The sequence below is a fragment of the Peromyscus californicus genome, unplaced genomic scaffold (assembly GCF_007827085.1).
Source record: "Peromyscus californicus insignis strain IS unplaced genomic scaffold, ASM782708v3 Scaffold_5__1_contigs__length_169319896, whole genome shotgun sequence".
Classification (NCBI taxonomy): domain Eukaryota; kingdom Metazoa; phylum Chordata; class Mammalia; order Rodentia; family Cricetidae; genus Peromyscus; species Peromyscus californicus.
In genome coordinates, this window is record NW_026294573.1 from 62,559,578 (window position 1) to 62,568,732 (window position 9,155).

General features: G+C 38.6%; 1 pseudogene; it reads right to left on the reverse strand.

Annotated features, from left to right (window-relative positions):
- Window positions 1-7,184: 7,184 nt before the first annotated feature.
- LOC128097228 (interferon alpha-12-like) lies at window positions 7,185-7,749 on the reverse strand (annotated as a pseudogene).
- Window positions 7,750-9,155: the final 1,406 nt, after the last annotated feature.

Sequence of the window (9,155 nt, forward strand, 5' to 3'; positions counted from 1 at the left end):
TCAGGAACACAAAAGGGGCAAGAACTGGAAAGCAGAGCTAATGCAGAGGCCATGGGGGAGTGTTGCTTACTGGCTTGCTCCTCAGGCCTTGCTCAGTGTGCTTATACAACTAGGTAAATCAGCTCAGGAACAGCACCACTCACTACATCATTACTAATTGATGCCCCACAGGCTTGTGTATAACCCCAGCATGTGGAGGAATTTCCTTAATTGAGGTTTTCTGTTCTCAAATGACTTTAGCTTCTGCCACATTGACATAAAACTAGCCAACACACCTAACCCCTTCACAACAAGACATGGAAACACATCACTGTTATGGCCCAGCCTTCTCTTTTCTTGTTCATCCCCACAGTCACATTAATATGAACATCACAATATAAAATAGTCCATGTTTTAAGAGGGACATAGTTTTTAAGCATTCACTCACTTAAAATTTTAAAGTCTCTTTGAAATGTCCAAACTCAGGGACAGGAGGGGGGCTCAATAGTGAAGAGCACTGACTGCTCTCGCCGAGGACCTGGGTTTGATTCCCAGAACCCACAAAGTGGCCACAGCCACCTGTAATTCCTTTTCAATAGGATCTGATGCTCCCTTCTGACCTCCACAGGAAACAGGCATACATATCACAAACAGACATACATGAGGTGAAAACATTTATAAAATAAAAATAAATGAAGGTATAAAAATTTTAAAAATATCCAAATTCTCACTTAAAACCCAAAGTATCTCAATTGTGGGCTCCTCTAAATGTCAAAAATAAACATTTTCTTACTTTAGAGGGAAAAAGTAGAACACAGTCACAATCTGAACAAAGCCAAATCAAACACCAACAGTGCAAAGAACTCAATAACCAATATCTGAGATTCACTCACTATCTTCTGTGCTTTTCCAAAGGACTTGGGTCTCTTCTCCAGATCCACCTCCTGCAGCACACACAGCTTGACCCCTAGGTCCAGGTCAGCTCCAATACACAACTGCTGCTCTCTTTGTGGACACCCTAAGGTACTGGCATCTCCAAAAGGCTGGAGTCTCTTGCAGAAATAGGGCTGCGCTTTCACAAGTAGCCTCTCAGGGCTCTTTTGAGGGACTCCAGCTGTACCACAGAATGCCAACCTTCAGATAATCTGCTGACACCTCCATGCCTTCCAAACCAGCACCAGCTTGATGATTTTTACACAGTGGTCTTTTCTTAACCTCCTGATATCTCAGCTCCTTCTCACCAACATCAAATGTCTCAGTAAAACCAAGGTTTCCCTGTAATAGTTTTGGTACCATGTTAATCACAGCTGATTATTTCTGCGGGCTAACCAGAATCAGATTCTTGGTTTTTTAAATTTATTTTTATTTTTATTTTTTTTTATTTTCAAGACAGGGTTTCTTTGTGTAGTTTTGGTGCCTGTCCTGGATCTCACTCTGTAGACCAGGCTGGCCTCGAACTCACAGAGATCCTCCTGGTTCTGCCTCCCAAGTGCTGAGATTAAAGGCATGTGCCACCGCTGCCTGGGAGCTCTCAACATTCTTATCTTCCAAGCTCCCATGGAACATATAACTAAGCTATGAAAACTCAATGGCTTTTCTAGCCCCATGTTCCAAAGTCTTTCCACAATCTTTCCCAAAACTCATGATCAGACCTGTCACATGAATGCCCCCTTAATATTGATACCAATTCTGTCTTAGGTTTACTATTGTTCCGATGAAACACCATGACCAAAGCAGCTTGGAGGGGAAAGGGTAGTTTTGACTTACATGTTCACAGCACTGTTCATCATCAAGGGAGGTCAGAACAAAAACTGAAACAGGGCAGGAACTGGCAGGAAGGCACTGATGCAGAAGCCATGGAAGGGTACTGCTTACTGGCTTGCTTCTCAGGGATTTCTCAGCTTGCTTTCTTACACAGCTAGGACCATCCGCTTAAGGATGGAACCTCCCAGAATGGGACAGGACCTTCTCCTCAAGTATTAAGAAATTGCCCTACAGACTTACTTGAAGAGCCATCACATGGAGGCATTTCTTTTGATATTCAGTCCATTCAGATAAATTTAGCTTGAATCTAGTGGACGTAAAACTAACCAGCACAATGTACCCTATAAATGGGTTCAATTTTTATGATGTAATGTGTCAGTTTTAATAAAATTTATAGTATGAAAAGATATAAGAATGGATAGATACAAAACTAATAATATTTGATGACACAGAAAAATAATTTTATTCCATAAAAGGAAAATGTTTAGTTATATTAAAGAATATGTAAAATTTAACATAGTATTGTAACTTTAATTTCATACTTAAATAAATTTTTACACATATATTTACACATATAAATAGAAATAGCTGGATGAATCTAGAAGCAAATGTCTCTACAATATTATGAGGTACTGCTCATAACTGATGAAACATCCAGGAAGGTTGGTTAAAGGATACTGAAATGAATGAGAGCATTGAGAGAGCAGAATTTGTGCAGTGAGGTGCAGGGTCCCAGCCCAGAAGTGTCCTCTCCACTTTGGCCTAGGGGCTGTGTTTCTTCTCCGTCAGGTAGACAGTGATCCTGTGGAAGTAGTTCCTCACAGCCACGAGAGAGTCTATGAGTTTCCTTTACTGTGTAGAGATTGGGCAGAGCCTTCATAACACAGAGGCTCCTCAGAATGAAGAAGCAGAAGACGTTTTTCTGTTTATTCCCATGGGTGACTCATCACAGTTGACAGAGCTTCGCTGATATTGCTCTCTCTCAGGAACTGAAGGACATGGGGTTGTGCCTCACTATTCACTATGACTAATGTAGACATCTCCCTCCCTGTCTAACCTTCTACCACTGATGTCCACAATGGTCTTCAATCTGTAACAATGACCCCTACCCTGAATGCTGGTTCCTTCTTGGTCTGTGCGTGGAGATTTTGACGCCAACATGATGCCATTTTCTAAGTAACATGTGACTCACACAGTGGCTTTTGAGTCTGCCCGCACTCACTGCTGCACAGTGACACAATACCCTCTGTCCTTCCTTTGTACAACAATCCCTGAGAGTGTGCTCATCACACCCTGATGATGTCAGCTCTCATACTGGATATGGTGTCTGCTTGGATTTCAGTACCATAAATCCTAGAGAATTATACTCTTATCTTTAGTGTGTTGATGTGTTCATGTTTTGTTTTCTGTAGTGACTCAAGTTTCCAGGGACCAGAGTGTCAAGAATCCCCAGACAATAACATCAACAAAGCGTTTTGTCTACATTGCTGTAAACGTTTTCCAGCTTTTCTTAATTTCATTCATAGTAGATAAGTACTAATTGTTCCCTCAAATACTCTTCATATAATCCACACTTGATCATCAAATGCTTGTTGTTGGAAATGATTGGATGGTGTACAAGATATACTGATGGCTGAGCATTTGATTACAGTTGTACAGGAATAAGGCCAAGGATGTTTATCCAGTTTGATTATAGTAAGGGATTAAGGTCCTTGCATCCGCATCTCCACTCAACTCAAAACTGCATGGTAGAGACAATCAGACTATTCTTCCAGAGAGGAAAACTGTATTTGAACAGTACATAGTTTTTGTATTTGAACTGTATATAATTTTTCATTTAATTTTACTGTATTTTTGAGGCGTTCATTTAATGACAGGCTTCTGCGTTTCTGCCTTTTCGTTACATTTACTCCATAATGATGATAGAGTAAAATGACACAAGCAGATAGCATCCATTCTAATTTCATGATAGTTAGCTGTTTATTTAGTTATTTACTGATTTACTTACTTTTGTCTTTTCTATTTTCCTAGAGAGTAAAAGCCAGTTTTGGGTCTTAGCATAGAAACGAAAATGTGATGTCAGTTCTCATGAAAGCAAAAGAGAGGAAGTCACTTTTGTTCTTAGATGGGAAGCAATAACAGTAATGTTAGTAACATTCAATATAGCACCCAGGAAGTCCTAAAACCATGAAGTAAGAAGTGATAATATGAAAATGACTGTGTTTTCAAAGTGACCTAAGATTTAATGAAGTTTCAATAAAGTTTAACAACATTGCACTCAAACAGAAATGTCAGTCCTCAAATGCACACGGAAGCATAAGGCGCAGTGTTGGGGGTACTACAATACCTGATTGCATGCACTACACTGTTACAGTAATCAAGACAGCAGGACACTAATACAGAAGGAGATATGAGGATCAGTGCAATAGAACAGTTGGTCCAGAAATAAGTACACACAGCTGCATCCACCTGAGCTCCCTGAATTACCACCAGCACACACTGGGGCTGGAGAGTCTCTTCTGTAACTGGGGCTGGGAGAATAAAACCAGGTCTCTATCTGCCCCTTGGTACAACAGTCCATCAAAATGATGAAAGATCTGAATGTGAGTGCAGAAACTTGGAAGTTGATAAGACAGACTTAGAGAAAACACTTAATCATAGTTTACACAAGGGCTTTGTGAAAAGGCCTCAGACAGCCCAAAAAGCAGCAAGAAGTGAGAAATGGGAACTGGACAAAAAATATACAAAATTTCAAATTTTCAGCATAGCAAAAGAACCATGGCCTCAGTGAAAATATAGTCTACAGGGAGGAAGGAAAAGCATTTCCACTATTCATCTGACCAGGAATTAGATACTAGAAAGAATAAAAATGTTAAAATGTTAAAAGAACATATAATTCTATTACTTCTTAGGCAAGTGAAACAAGAGATAGTTCTCAAAAGGTCAAGCACAAAGTGCCAATGCACATTTGAAACTTGTTCAGCATCATTAGCTACCAGGGAAATTTCAAATCAAGTCTACATTCATGTTTCATTTCACCCCAAGCAGAATGGCTATCATTCCATAAATGCTGGTGAGAATACTGGTGTGTAGAAACTTTAATTTGGTGGTAGGGGCATTAATTAGGGCTGAGTGTCACTATGAATTTTCCTCACATAAGCTAATAATGGAGCTACCGTATGATAAGCTGTACCACACATGTGTATATATCAGAAAGAACAAAGTGAACTTGCAATAGAAACATCTGTATATTCATGTTTATTACATTAGCATTCGCACTAGACAAAATATTTAATTAGCCTAAATGTATATCAAAAGGTGAAAGAATATTTAAGTTATATACATTGTATATGTGTTTGTCAATACTATCAGCTATATCAGCTATAAGAAAAAATAAAAAAGGAGAAAATACAAGATATACCTACAATATGTAGTAGAAGATATTCACATATAAAGCAGAAATATTATATGATTTATATGAATATGGATAGATATAAAGAACATTATTCTAATGGAAATATTTGAAAAGATATATGGTATATGTTTTATATCATATTGCAATCCACAAATATAGATATAGATACGGCATAGATTTTGACCAGTTTCCTTTTTTTGGAAAAAGAGGACCAGGGTGAAGAGTTTGGGTTACGGAGGAGTAAATATATGATAAGTACATTACCACACACATGGATGCAAATGCTACACTGAATCCATATTATTTCAAAGACACCATACATTTTGATCACAGAATATTGGGGATTCAATTTGATACTAACCTGGAAGGTTCCCCCTTTTTGGTTACCTATCACACTGGGAAGGTATTTTTCATGCTGCTAGGGCAGAATCCATGAAATACCTTATCCAACTTTGTACCCTGTGAGCTAAGGTAGTGACTGGTTGAGAGAGCTACGCCCATTAGTACAATAGTGGCATAAATGTTACAGGAGTAACCAACAACATTGTAATGGAACATCTGGCTTACTCCAAAAAAGGAAACTTGTGCCTTGTACTGCAAACATGGCCAAGAACCCATGACTTGGGAGGTTAGAGAAGCTATTTTGCCAAAAGGCCAGTTTCAGAGACCCTTTAAAATACTTACATTTAAATGCTAGTGAAATACTTGACCATCTTCAAAGAAACTTCCTTATGCAGAATATGGTAGTTAATATAAAAATTCCCAGTTAATTGAATGGCAGAGCATAAGCAACTATGAGTGCTCATCCCTATATGGAATGTTAATATCACACCTCTTTCCCCAACCAAGACTCATGGCACATTGCAGGAGAAGGGGCAGAAAGACTGTAGAGCCAAAGGTTGAGGAAGATTGCTGAAAAACATCTGAATACGACAGGGCTATAGCACTCATGAGCTCAGGGCAACTGTGATTGTGGGAAAAGGAGTGTAGACAAGATCAAGCCAGTCAATGCTCCAGCATAGAGAGGGAAGGGGCTCAAATTCCCCATCCCTAACTGAGGAGACCTGGCAGTTGATGGCCACTGAGGGAGAGTCAGTTTTCTTCAATGGTGTGGCCCACAGTAGATGGCTTATTCTTCAGTGACTATCACCCTATACCTATGCAAATATGGAAATTACTAATTGGACTAGTTGAATATCACCCTATACATGTGCAAATATGGAAAACACTAACTGGACAACCATAAAAAAGACAAAGATGTGAAACAAGGTATGATATTAGGATGAGAATGTGGTGGGGAGGTCTAGGAAGAGTCCGAGGCAGAAAAAGAGTGTGCATACGATCTAAATATGTAGTATTCATGTATGAAATTACCAAAGAGGACACACAAAGTTTAAAAATTGCACTATCACAATTTAATATGAAGATATATTCTCCTTCACTATTGCACAACATATCAACTACAAAGAACAGTCATGTAGTATATATTATGAAACACTAGAGAATAATTTAGGATTTTAAATGTAAAGAAGTGATAATAAAAAGATGTTTAGGTCTGCTTATATTTAAACACCATACAATTTACACATGTATCCTACCAATGTATGTGGCTCTTACTTTGTAATGTTAGTTTAAAGAAATAAAAATGAGAAACTATAAGTAATGGAAAAATGCAAGACTTATATGATAAAGATTTAACGAACACAGAAAAATAATTTTATTACATATGAAGTATTTTATTATATTAAAGAAAATATAAAATTTCACATGATGTTATAACTTAAATTTTATACTTAAATAAATAGTTATACACATAAATACAAATAACTGGATGAATCTGGAAGCTAATGCCTATACAATATACACAGTTGTGTATACAATACACAATACAGAATTGCTCATAACTGATGAAACATCCAGGAAGGTTGATTGAAAGATGTCGAAACGAGTGAAAGCATTGAGAGAGCAGAATTGGTGTAGTGTGGTGCACTGTCCTAGGACAGTCCTCTCCACTTTAGTTCAGGAATTACTCCTTCTCCTCAGTCAATCTTGCCAGCAGGTTGGCTGAGGAAGACAGGGCTCTCCAGACTTCTGCTCTGACCACCTCCCAGGCACAGGGGCTGTGTTTCTTCTCCTTCAGGTAGACAGTGATCCTGTGGAAGTAGTTCCTCACAGCCACCAGGGAGTCTTCCTGGCTCAGGGAAGGTTCCTGCACCTCACCTTGCTCCATCAGACAGGCTTGCAGGTCTTTGAGCTGGTGGTGGAGGCCAGTGCAGAACGTGTCTAGGAGGTTTGTCTCCCAAGTAGCAGATGAGTCCTTTGAGCTGAAGAGGATCAGGACCTGCTGGGTCAGCTCCTGCAGGACAGGGATGACTTGAGCCTTCTGGATCTGCTGGGCATCCACCTTCTCCAGAGGGAATACAAAGTCCATTCTGTCCTTCAGGCAGGAGAGAGGGGAGAGTCTCCTCATTTGTGCCAGGAGCGTGGAGGCTCTCTTGTTCCTGAGGTGATGAGTCTGAGGCAGGTCACATCCCAGACAGCAGCTTGACCAGGCCCACCAGGAATGTCAGGAGAGCACAGGGCCTGGCCATTGTGAATGTTGCAGATGCTGCTGCTCTTCTGGGCTCTGTGGTCCTGAAGCTTCCCCTCTAGGTTTTCTGAAGTCCATGTTGTGCACTTCTGTCTTAAGTAGGGAAAAACACTAGTTTCCATTTTCTGAATGCCCTCCCCTACTTCCAATTCTCTTTTCACTTTCTTTCATTCATTTTTCTGCGGGTGTCTGGGAATTTTTTTCAACTATTTTGGTTTTCATTTTGTGTCAATTTTTCCTGCTCCTCTCAACAAATCCATTTTAGAAGTTCTCTCTTAAATTAATTTTTGTTAACTTTGAAGGTACTGGTGTACTTCAAATGTATGAAATTTGCTCATCAAATACAAAGAATTAAAACAATTTCAGGCAAAAAGTATACTTAAAAGCTTAGAATTTATCTTACAGTTAAATTTGCAAACTGATTTTTATTTCCTTCATATAGTACATAAGTTATAAGGTAATTCTTGTCACAAATTTATTTTTATAAACAATTAATTATAACACTGGTAATTATATAATTCAAATTCATTCAATGTTCATAAGTTCATAAATTATTCTTCACATTCATTTTTCATTTTCCTAATTCATTAACTCAGATATAAATAAAGTTTGTCTTTTCTAGTTACTAGCTATTTATAAAAGATTATGTAATTTTTTGTGGTTGCATATTTTTAATGTTTAAAAAATTTAAGTAGAATTCAGTTGTGATTTATATAGTATTCACATTTAATCTCTAAAACCTAATGGACAGGGCTGGCAATGTAGTTCAGGTAATAGAGTTCTTTTCTAGCATGCATGGAGCCCTGTCTTTGATTTTCAGTGCATCATACTGGATATAGAGATACACATACGACATCCATCACTCAGGAGATAGAGGCATGATGATCAGAATTTGGGTAAATCCTCAAGAATACAGTGAGTTTTTAACTTTACTAGAGTACATTTGACTTTGCCTCGAGGCATAGGCTGGAGATATGGTTAAGCAGTTAAGAGCACATACTGCTCTTGCAGAGGATCTGAGTTTAGTTCCCCGCACCCACATTAGTCAGCTCACAACTGACTTAACTTCATGTCAAAGCATCAACTTACATGTGCACACACATATACAGATACACGTGTATATACCAGATGTAAACAAAAATAAGGATTTAAAAATGCTACCTCATCTTCAGATGCTTCATGGTTCAAACATCAGCCAAACCACCCTGCTGACCACGGAAAGCCCATACGCCACCAAATGCCACCTCATGACAAACAAGGAGACCAAAGAATCAAGGAGAGGAAGTTTTTAGAGCCTCTGCTCACCACACATTCTTTAGACACTTTTTCATCTTCTTTGATCAATGCTTCTCTTGTGACACAGAAATAAACCAACAAGAGAAACACGTAATAAGAAATAAGATTTTA